The sequence below is a fragment of the Erinaceus europaeus genome, chromosome 6 (assembly GCF_950295315.1).
Source record: "Erinaceus europaeus chromosome 6, mEriEur2.1, whole genome shotgun sequence".
Taxonomy (NCBI): domain Eukaryota; kingdom Metazoa; phylum Chordata; class Mammalia; order Eulipotyphla; family Erinaceidae; genus Erinaceus; species Erinaceus europaeus.
This window is the reverse complement of record NC_080167.1, coordinates 72,456,687-72,468,378: the sequence shown is the minus strand read 5'-3', so window position 1 is coordinate 72,468,378 and position 11,692 is coordinate 72,456,687. Positions and strand designations below refer to the sequence as shown.

Genomic DNA, 11,692 nt, shown 5'->3' with positions numbered 1-11,692 from the left:
GGCGTCCAGGCCTGAATCTGCATCAGTGCAGATCTGGGGGCAGAGGGCACAGCACCTTGGCGTCCAGGCCTGAGTCTGCATCAGTGCAGATCTGGAGGCAGAGGGCACAGCACCTTGGCATCCAGGCCTGTGCCTGCATCAGTGCAGATCTGGGGGCAGAGGGCACAGAAGTTTGGTGTCCAGGCCTGAGTCTGCATCAGTGCAGATCTGGGAGCAGAGGGCACAGCACCTTGGCGTCCAGGCCTCAGTCTGCATCAGTGCAGATCTAGGGGCAGAGGGCACAGCACCTTGGCGTCCAGGCCTCAGTCTGCATCAGTGCAGATCTGGGGGCAGAGGGCACAGCACCTTGGCGTCCAGGCCTGAGTCTGCATCAGTGCAGATCTGGGAGCAGAGGGCACAGCACCTTGGCATCCAGGCCTGAGTCTGCATCAGTGCAGATCTGGGGGCAGAGGGCACAGCACCTTGGCGTCCAGGCCTGAGTCTGCATCAGTGCAGATCTGGGGGCAGAGGGCACAGCACCTTGGCGTCCAGGCCTGAGTCTGCATCAGTGCAGATCTGGGGGCAGAGGGCACAGCACCTTGGTGTCCAGGCCTCAGTCTGCATCAGTGCAGATCTGGGGGCAGAGGGCACAGCACCTTGGCGTTTTACATGAGCATCAGTGACTCTGCGGGATTGGGGGAGGAGGGGAGAGGCCGTGCTGTGACCTACAACAGCTGGGAGGAAAGCTCTGGGACAGAGGCCACGTGCTGTGCTCCTGGTCCTGCCTGCTTCCTCCTCAACAGACAAAAGCAGGAAAGCAGTTGGCATGTTAAAACTATTTGATTTTTCGCCCACAGCTGTATTCCCTAAATGCATTGATTTCCTTTGCATTTTGCCTTTTAATTCACTAATTTAGCAAGTATTAATTATATACTTTTCAGGTACCCTTTTTTACTAGTGATTTAATATTGGTTTACAAAATTATAAGATAACAGGAGTAGAATTCCATACCTTTCCCACCACCAGAGCTCTGTGTCCCCATTCCCTCTACTGGAAACTGCAGTGGTCCTCCCAAGGTCACAGATGTGGGCTATCTCTAACCGTCTGTATTTATGCATATCTGTCCTTTTTCCCTGTGGGCCTGCCTTCTCTTCTTTTCTGAGTCACCCTTATTACTTCTGAGTGTCCTTTCTTCTTTTCCCACTCTTCTCTGAGTCCTGATGGGATTGGAGTTCAGAGCCCTCTGGTCATCTTCCCCTGACATTTAGCCCTCTGGGAGTATGTTCAGGGTTTGTTATTGTTGTTTCAATTGGGAATAAGAAATGTGTAGTGTTTACGATCCAGGTCCCCAGTGACACCATCTCCTCCTCCCGTGACTTCCAGGATATTATTCTGTGCTGTCTAATGCTGTGGAAGGCAGTAATGTGATCTTTACGGTGACCTCAGGAGGCAGGCAGGCTACAGAGAACCCCGTGAAATCCGCTAGGTTTACCGTTTGTGTGTAACTAAACAAGTAAACAGGTAAATGCTTTTAATCTGCTAGGTTTACCGTTTGTGCGTAACTAAATAAGTAAACAGGTAAGTGCTTTTAATCCGCTAGGTTTACCGTTTTTGCGTAACTAAACAAGTAAACAGGTAAAGGCTTTTAATTCCGATAAATATTTTGAAATTAATACACTAAGTGTACTTGTTTCATTAACCCTTGACATGCCCTGTGTTGTTGGGAGTGCTTGCTGCTTCATTCAGCAGACAGTGTTCATTGAGCAACTGGCCCATGCGGAGACGTGGCCAGAGCCAGGCTGAGAGAAGAGCCGGGACCCCCTGGAACTATGTTATCTGGAGAAGGGGCAGTGAAGCCGTGTGATGTCTGATGATGAGTGTTGAGAACAGAGTCACAGCAGAGAGCCAGATGTGCTGAGTGCTGGGAACCCACCCACCTGCATGAGGAGGTCCTAGAAGACCTCATGGGGGCTGGCGTGCGGCTCAGCGTGCATGAAGAGCTTGAAGCAGAGTGGTGGGGTACTGAGCCCGGGCTAAAGGTCCGAGGTCTAAGAGCTGCAGGCAGGGCTAAGTGGGCGAACAGGGCTGGGCTCCACGGCCGTGGGCGCAGGAGTAAGGCGGGTGCCATGCTTGGTCCTCATGTTTACCAGCTGTGCTGATCCTCCACTGGAGAGCAACTAGTAAGCAAGGGGGGGGGGGGAGAGCAAGGAGCCCCAGCGGGGCGGTGCCGGCTGCGAGCTGTGGGTGGGCCAGGCCCTGGAGGGCATCCTGTTGGCCGTGCTGGGCGTGGCTACTAGCAGCCGGACTCCACAGCCCTTCAGCCTGAGTGCGCCTTTCTGAGGCAGAGCTGGAGAACCAAGAGTCGGTCTGCCCCTTAGACCCGTCCCCACGGGGGTGTCAAGTAGGCAACAGAGTGCAGGGTCAGGGCTCAGGCCTGGGGAGTCTAGCTGCTGTGTGGGGCAGGGAGTTACCGGGTGGAATCTAACCAAGGGCAGATAGAGGGCCTGAGACGGAGGGAAAAAAACTAAAGAACAGCAGCAAGAATAAAGGCTCAAGAGGAGAAATGCTGGGAAGGGCGTGATGGACTGTGTCAGCTGTAGCAGTCAGGGAGGGCGGCTCTGGTCCTCGAAGCCAGCAGTTCAGTCACGACACGGTGTGTGACCAAGGGCTTGAGAGACAATAGGAGGAACCAGATTACTATAAACTTCAAAATACTTTCATTAAAGAAAACCAAGATGTAAAATTTGAGAAAGTGATTTTTTAAATTTACTTATAAAATAAAAAAACAGAAAATATTGACAAAACCATAGGACAAGAGGAGTAAAATCCCACACAGTTCCCACCACCAGAGTTCCTTATCCCGTCCCCTCCACTGGAAGCTTCCCTGTTCTTTTTCCCTCTGTGAGTTTGGACCCGGGATCATTATGGGGAGCAGAAGGAGGGAGTTGTGGCTTCTGTCATTGCTTCTCTGCTGGACATGGGTGTTGGCAGGTGGATCCACACCCCCAGCCTGTGTCTGTCTGTCCCTAGTGGGGCAGGGCTCTGGGGATGGGGTCTCCAGGACACACAGTGAGGTGGCATCGGTTACCTTGGAAGAGTGAAACTGAGTCAGATTAAGGCTTTAGCCAGAATAGGGATTTTGAGGTCAGGCAGAAGCGAGAGAGATGAGACCCTTAAGTGATCACAATGATGCAGGGTCAGAGCAGACATTTCTTTAACCCATGAGGCTGAGCGTCTTGTTACGTGTTATCGGCCAGGCCTGTTGGTGTGTATAAGTTGTTTCTGCATAACTAGTTAGGGGTGTATCTTTTTCTCATGGAAAGTTAGGAATTCTCTGTGTGATAGAAAACTGGGGGCAAGTGGTGGCTTACCTGGTAGAGCACAAACATTATAGTGCACAGGACCCCAGGACAGAGATCACCCTCAACTCTGATTACTAGCCTTTGACACAACCCATTATGCTCTCTTCCCAACAATTTCTTCTGTTGACCCAGGTTCAAGCCCCAGGGCCCCCCACCTAGGGAACCTTCACGAGTGGTGAAGCAGGGCTGCAGATGTCTCTCTTGCTGCCTCTTTCCATCTCTCCCTTCCCTCTCAATTTCCATCTATCCCAAGTAAGTAAATAAATAAAATATTAAATTTTTAAAAAGAGAGACATCAGCCTTTGCGAGCACGAGTTCCAGAGATGCTTTGTTTTGAGGCTTAGATTGTTTGCATAAACAATCATGGATCTTGTTTCATGCATACAGTCTCTCTTAAGACAACAAAAGAGTCTGTGGCTCAGTTGACCTTTTAACAACGCAGGCGTTCGGGGCTAAATGTATCTATATTATTTACTCCCAGAAATAAGAGCTACTACTAATAGCCTGCTAGTGACCAAGTCTGGCTGGTAATATAAACTGTGGGTTGACATTTGCATATTCAACACCGTATTCTTAAGAGAAAGGGAATCAGAAGAAAGAGAAGGTGGTTTTGCAGTAATGGGATATCCGTCAGCATCATCTGTTCACGAGGAAATCTACAAGGAAGTGGAACCATGCCCTTCAAGCCTGCGTTGGACCAGGGTTGATTGTTTTTTTCTTTTAGTACTTTCTTGACTTCTTTTTTATAATTAAAATAGTTGATTCTTATGGACTTCATTTGGGTTAAGTGTATGAGATGGAAATCTGATCAGCCAAGCCCCCATAAGCTTGTGGGATCTGTATCTGGGTGATTGCTTGTCCCTGTGTGGGGGGTGTTTCTGTTTCTACGTCTTCAGGGTTTATTTTCTCTCACGTATAACTAGTCTGTCTTCTCCTGTCACTACCATTACTATGACTTTTCTGAATCTCCCTAGGTAGTTTTGTGTTTATTTTATTATTATTTTATTTGTGATTTAGTAATGGGTTGCAAAGCTATTGGATTACAGGGCTGTGGTTCACAATTTATCCACCACAAAGGTCTGTGCTCCCCACACACACACATTGTCAGACCCCCATAGTTCTTATATAGTCTGACAGACTTTTGAATACTTTTTAATTTTCCTGCAACTTCATACCATTTGATTATCTGTATTCGCCATATGAGTGAGACCACCCAGTTGCTGACCTTCACCTCTCTGTTTCACTTGGAATAAGTACCTCCAGTTCTGTCCACTTTGTCCAGAACAATACAGTATTGTCTTTCTTAACTGTAGAGTAGCACTCCACTCAACATGCATCTGTTTATACTCCTAGAAAACAAATTCCTCCAAGAAAACAACTGAGGACCCCTGCAGTCCTGGGGTAAAGTGTTTGTGTATGTGATCATCCTAGCCGTGGCGACCCTCTGGAGGATGTGGTGTTATTTATCTTTGAGATGACAAAGCAGAGACACAGAATGTGAAGCTACGCACCAGGCACGTCACCAGCAAGTGATGAGATTATGATCAGAACCAGGTGCCTGTGTCTGTAAGATGCATTCCAACCTTCTCATAGACATTTTGGAGTCATTCTGACTAAGAATCCAAAATGTCTCTGTCTTACTGAATAAAATAGGAAAAAAGTAAAAAAAAAAAAAAAAAAAGGAAGAAATGGCCACCAGGAGCTGTGGATTCATGGCGCCAGCAAAGCCCCAGTGAGAACCCTGGAGGCAAAAACAGATTATGGTTTCTGCTTTACTAGGTCAGTGTAACAGACATGTTTCCTAATGATGAATGGCGACTTGCTTTACATTTTCAGTGCACTACTGGATTTAATATTTAGTGTTTAATAAGTGATCACTACTGACTGCATGTGTGTGTTTGTGTGTAACTGTGTGTGTGCCTGTATACACCTCTAAATGTGTATCTGTGTAACTCTGTGTGTGTGACAGTGTTTATGTGATTGTGTGTCTGTGTAACTCTGTGTGTCTATGTACACCTGTGACTGTGTGTGTATCTGTAACTGCGTGTGTGTGACTGTGTATTTATGTGATTGTGTCTGTTAAATGTGTGTGTGACTGTGTATACCTGTGACTGTGTGTGTCTGTGTAACTGTGTGTGGCTGTGTGTGACTGTGTGTGTTTATGTGATTGTGTGTCTGTGTAACTGTGTGTGTGTATGTGACTCTGTGTTTCTGTGTGACTCTGTGTATAAACACACATGCTTTTCCCCTAGTTTTTAGCTGACTTTTGTGATGCTGGTTTCATAGAAAGAACTTAAGATTTTTTTCACCTACTTCTCTTTTTAAAAAAAAAATAACCGGGGAGTCAGGCAGTAGCGCAGCAGATTAAGTGCAGGTGGCACAAAGCACAAGGACCAGTGTAAGGATCCCGGTTTGAGCCCCCAGCTCCCCACCTGCAGGGGAGTCACTTCACAGGCGGTGAAGCAGGTCTGCAGGTGTCTGTCTTTCTCTCCCCCTCTGTCTTCCCCTCCTCTCTCTATTTCTCTCTGTCCTATCCAACAACAACGACATCAATAACAACAACAATAATAGCTACAACAATAAAACAAGGGCAACAAAAGAGAATTAAAAAAAATAAACCAAGGGAGTCGGGCGGTAGCACAGCAGGTTAAGAGCAGGTGGTGCAAAGTGCAAGGACTGGTGCAAGGATCCCGGTTCGAGCCCCTGCCTCCCCACCTGCAGGGGAGTCGCTTCACAAGCAATGAAGCAGGACTGCAGGTGTCTGTCTTTCTCTCCTCCTCTCTGTCTTCCCCTCCTCTCTCCATTTCTCTCTGTCCTATCCAATGACGATGACAACAATAATAACTACAACAATAAAACAACAAGGACAGCAAAAGGGAATAAACAATAAATATTAAAAAAAAAAAAGTCACCAGTTTTTAAAGATTTTTAGTAATTCACCCAGGAGAACATCTGGCTCTTATAGGGTAGTTAGCTATTTTTTAAAAATATTTATTTATTTATTTATTCCCTTTTGTTGCCCTTGTTGTTTTATTGTTGTAGTCGTTGTTGGATAGGACAGAGAGAAATGAAGAGAGGAGGGGAAGATAGAGAGGGGGAGAGAAAGACAGAGACACCTGCAGACTTGCTTCATAGCTTGTGAAGCGACTCCCCTGCAGATGGGGAGCTGGGGGCTCGAACCGGGATCCCTATGCCTGTCCTTGTGCTTTGCGCTACGTACGCTTAACCCACTGTGCTACCACCCGACTCCTGCAGTAGTTAGCTGTTTAACATCTTCATCGACTACAGTGCACACTCAGCTGTCTCTTCTCAGCTGTTCCTTAAGAAGGGGCGATGCCACAGTCCTGGTGCTGTGCCCGCAGAGAGCCTAGGATGAGTCGCCCCCAAGTCTGGCGCCATGTAGAGTGGTGATCTGCCCTCCCACCCCCATGGGCCAAATCTTAAAAATGGCAGGATAAGTGTGACTATAACCATGTCTGGCTCTGAGAACGTCGTTTTCCCTCTCTTCTCAAATGCGCTTGTCTCGACTTGTGCGACAGGTTTTCAAAGTGAGTCTCTGAAGTTATTTTATACTTGATTTTTCTTTCTGCATCTTTTTATATTTTTTTTACCAGAGCACTGTTCAGCTCTGGCTTATGGTGGTGTGAGGGCGACTGAACCTGGGACTTTGGAGCCTCAGGCACAAGAGTCTCTTTGCATAACCATTATGCTATCTATCTACCCTCCACCCTTTCTTTCTGCATTTTAAAGTTGAGTTCTCCCTGGAGATTTGTTTCGCATTTAAGTCTGTAGCTTCAGCTTCTTCGTGGAGAAAACAGAAGAGGGGCTCCCTGTGCGAGCCGTGTGGAAGACAGCATGCCAGGCAGTCTTCAGGACGGAGCAGTGTGCCATGTGGTCTACCCCATGTGTATGCTAATGATGGCAACAGCTTGCCTGGTGTCTCCGCTTCTGTCTTCGGCTTTCATCAGCAGTCACGTCTAAATACTGGTCTTGGCAGCATAGGGCTCAGGTGTGCGAAATATTCTGCCGCTTACAGCAAGGGATTCGGGCATTGCACTTGACAAGTGCATCTTACCGCTAGCTTCCAATTCTGCTATGGGGAGCTGGGGTGTACCTGGGGGCTGAGAGGCAGCAGAGGCAGCCCTGGGGCTGCACGCGGGAGCTCCCAGGTCGGGTTCCCAGCAGGCCGGCAGCCAGAGCTGAGGACACCCCGGTGAGGGCATCATATTAAGTAGCAGGATCAAACTCGCCGCGAGGCGGGTGTGTCTTTCAAGGCGGCTCATAGACTGCGGCAGTGAGCCAGGCTGACGTACACATGGAACAGCTTGTTTACAAGTGGCCTGTTAGTATTTCAGGCTCCTTCTTGCTAATTTCACCTTCATTTCTGGCCATGTGCGAGTATGTTTGGGAGTGAGTGGGCCGTGATTAAGCATCTACTCATGTTGATTGGAAGCTGAACCGACCTCCGGAAAGGCCTTTGCTCAGCCTGCCCTGTGCTGAGATGTGCTATTAGCCTGTGACTTGAGTCGGCACGTGCCGTGTGACAGCTCAGTCTGTCCCCTCCGCCCTCCCGTCTCGCTCAGTCGTTTCTTCTGTGCCAGCCTAAGCCTCTGATGGGAATCACAGCAGCAATGCGAGGGCCAGTCTACGTCCACAGCACTGACGCGGCCTTGCTGCCAAGGACTGCCCGTGGGGTTCTGGCGCTGCAGCCGAGCCTTTCTGCAGTGACGCGCTTCCTTGCAGGGCGCTTGGTAGGACAGCCGAATGCTGACGTCACCTCGCACTGTGAACGTCTCCTGTGGGCTCCGTTACTGTCATGACAGTCCCTCCATGCGTAGCTGTTCGCTATGTTAGTGTGAGAGTCTACTCACTTGAGTCTCTTCAGTGCACTTGTGAAATGCGGAATTCCAGGGCTCCCCGAGGACCAGATGCAAAAATATCAAAGACCAGGTATCCTCGGGCTACAGCCCAGCCGCTAACACATCCAGACGGGAATTCGAACCCAGTGTGCTTAAGAGCTCTGCCGCCCCAGGCCGCACGCTACTCTGCGGCCACCTTGAGCGCCAGTAGCTGCTGCTTTGGAAGGACAGATGCACAGCCCGCCACTGCCAGTTGCCCACCCAGCAGGGTGCACTTCCCAGTGGGCGGGCGCAGCGGCCCTGGGGTTAAGGAGGGTCGCCAGGAGGGCGGTGTGTCCTGAGACACTGAAGACATTTCCATTTTATATTCACAGTTACAGTCACACTGTGTCCCGTCTTGTGGTCACTTTCCTACTTCTTCTTCCCTTGGCTTCCTTGAAATTTTATCCTCAGAACCAAGAGGTAAAGCCAGCAGCCGCCACCTTTATGCAGATTGTGCCTCGTTAGAGCTTAAGCCTCGCTCACGTTAGCAGAATGAGGCACAGAGACTGGCAGAGAGTTAAGGCAACTGGCGCTGCTGTTACCAGGGACTGAGGGTGGCGTCTGTGGTGCTAGACTGTGGTTTTCAAAGCTGCCCCGGGACAGGAAAGCTGTCTGGGGTCTGTTATCCTCAGTATGAGTGACTTTCACTGCTTCTTGTTAATCATGGTGGCTAGGAAATAATGAGAAGACAGGAAAATAACTATTGACTTTTTTTCCCATCAGAACCAATATGTAGGGGTTTGTTTTTCAAATTTTATTTTATCTTATTTGTTTTTCACCAGAGCACTGCTCAACTCTGGTTTATGGTGGTGTGGGCAACTGACCCTGGAGCTTTGGAGCCTCAGTCATGAGAGTCTCTTTGCCTAACCGTTATGCCATCTACCCCTACCCATGTTTTTAAATTTTATATCTTATATTCAAAAGCTACCTTGAGAAAATTTACAAGATGACTATAAAATAATGCAGTCTCTGGGGTGTTCGACCTGGAATCTTGCATGCTAAGAATGCCAGTTATACTCGGTAGTAGAAAAGCATTTTGTTTAGAGCCCTAGAAAGGGACCGTATTCGTGGGCATGGGGGAGGCTGTGTGTGTTGTGTGATTGATGGTGGGTTACAAGATTGTTGGATTACAGAGTGCGGTTCAAAGCGCACCTGCCACCAAAGTGCTGCTTGGCAGGAATTCTGAGAGCACGCTCTCCTGTGCAGACAGCACAAGCCGAATGCAGCAGCCTGAAAATCAGTGTAAACACAACTTAATTTCCATTATCTAGACAATATGGAAATATGTTGTAGAGCTGAACTATGGCAGATGTCTCAAGTTGAAAATACTCTACGTGTATGTTAAATGTCCTATCTGGGGTCACCTTCTGGAGCTGACCACAGCATAGCGCTGGAGGCAAGTGACCCAGCGGCCACAGGGAGGCCGGTCCTCCTGAATTCATCTGTCCACCTATTTCTTTTATTAGTGATTTAATATAGATTTCAAGATTATTTTTAAAAGAGGGAGAAAAGCAACAATCTAAAACTGTGAGCAATTCCAGGTGCTGAAGAAGCACTGAGATCTTGCCACACAAAACAGTGAGTGAGGGGCTGCCATGTTCCGTGTGTTCTCCAGTAGCGAGAGCTTGGTGTTAGTATTGACGGACCTTTACGCGGTGACCAGACCTCGCGGGATGCATGTTGATGACAGATCAGTTCTCTGGAAACGCTCACTAGCTCCTGACTGAGCTTGTGTCATGAAGGTGACTTTATATGCCGTGCCAGCCCCGAATGACGTTACTCAGTCACTAGATGTGCTACCAATAAGAAACCCTGGAGAGTAAAAATGAAAGTCTATAGTTGCTCATCATTTGCTGGGAAAACACACATAGCCCATCTCCCCCTCTCCCTCCCTTACCCTCCCTCTCCCTCCACCTCTCCCTCCTGCTCCCTCCCATTCCCCCGCACCCTCCCACTCTTGCATCCTTCTCTTCCTCAAGGGTCCTTCTTCCAACAGGGAAGCGACTTTGTAGACCTTGCCCCGCGGCAGCCGCATGCAGTGCTGCAGCTTGCTGCACTCCTGCAGTGACGAGTCCAGTCAGACCCCACACTCGCCCACTGCCACCAGGGATGGGGTGTCTGCACTACAGAATCTACCACTGCTGGTGGCCACGTTTTCCTTCGCTTTTTTTTTTTAATAGAGTCACAGAGGAATTGAAAGAGAAGGGGGAACTAGGGAGAGAGGAGCTTCTGCATCCCCGCAGGTGAGGACTTGAGGCTTGAGCCTGGGTGCATGCTCACGGCAACACGTGCACTCTGGCAGGCGCAGCGCCGGTGCCTCCGCATTGTGCCTGCATCCGCAGTGCCTGCTTTGATCCAGCAGTGCCCTCCTTTCTGTATGCCTCGCAAACGGACATGAGAAGTGACCACACGATGATCTAAAACACGGGAGACATCCTACAGTCTGTCAGTAAGTGCACTTCAGGACCCGCGTGGTGTAGCCTGCCAGAGGAGGGCAGGACAGGCTGCTGGGCCGGGCTGAGTGGCACCACGGCGTGATCGGTCCCAAATGTGTTCAGCGGGCATGCCGTGTGTCTGAGTTATGCCGTGTGCCTGACAGCACATGAGGTGAGCTCTGACAGCTAGACGGCCTGAGAAGCCCGCAGACCGCCTGGTACTTGGAGTAAGTGAACTGTTGCCACTATCTCTGAAAAGTGATTGGAGAAAGGAGAGCTAGGTGGGAGAGGGCTTTTACCGCTTGGCACATAAAGACACAGCGCAGCGCTGCCCACCATCAGTAGAGCTTCCCGTGGAGAGGTGGTCTTCCACGGAGTGTCGGGGTTCTTGCAGGCCTCCGGCGGGCTCTTACCCGGCTGCCTGTGTTCCTAACAATGTTAGTGTTGCCTTGACCGTAAACTTAGCAACCATCTGCTCTCGGGAAGAGGCCCAGCTGCATGTGTCACAGGGGCGATTGCTGACATGGTGCGCGAGCCCTGAGCTGTTCTGCCATGGGGCGCTGACCGGCACAGTCTCAGGCTAGCCTGGGAGGCTTCCTGTTGTGTGCTCCACTGTGGGCTGTGCACTTGGCTCTCTGCCTTCGCTTCCTCAGGTGTGTGCTTGCGTGAGAAGGGGCGAGGGACGCGTGGGGACCAGGTGGGGCGCTCCTGGTTGAGCGCACACATTGCAGAGCACAAGGACCCAGGCTTGAGCCCCAAGTCCCCATCTTCAGGGGAGAGGGGTCTTTGTGAGGGCTGCAGGTGTCTCTCCGTCTTTCCCTCTCTCTATCTCCCCCTCTCCTCTTGATTTCTGGATGTCTCTATCCAATAAATAAAGATAAAAAATGTAAAAATGTTTTTTAAAGAGAGATGCACCTATTTGGTATTCAGAAAAGTCATGATGTATTTTCCCTGGTTTTCTGAAAACCCAGTAACTTTACCACTCAGGCATGTGTGTGTGAATATATACATACAT

The 11,692-nt window shown here is 49.5% G+C and overlaps 1 protein-coding gene across 1 annotated transcript in view; it reads left to right on the top strand.

Moving 5' to 3' along the window:
- ZEB1 (zinc finger E-box binding homeobox 1) overlaps window positions 1-11,692 on the top strand; it is a 111,355-nt gene that overhangs the window by 69,704 nt on the left and 29,959 nt on the right. The window lies entirely within an intron of this gene.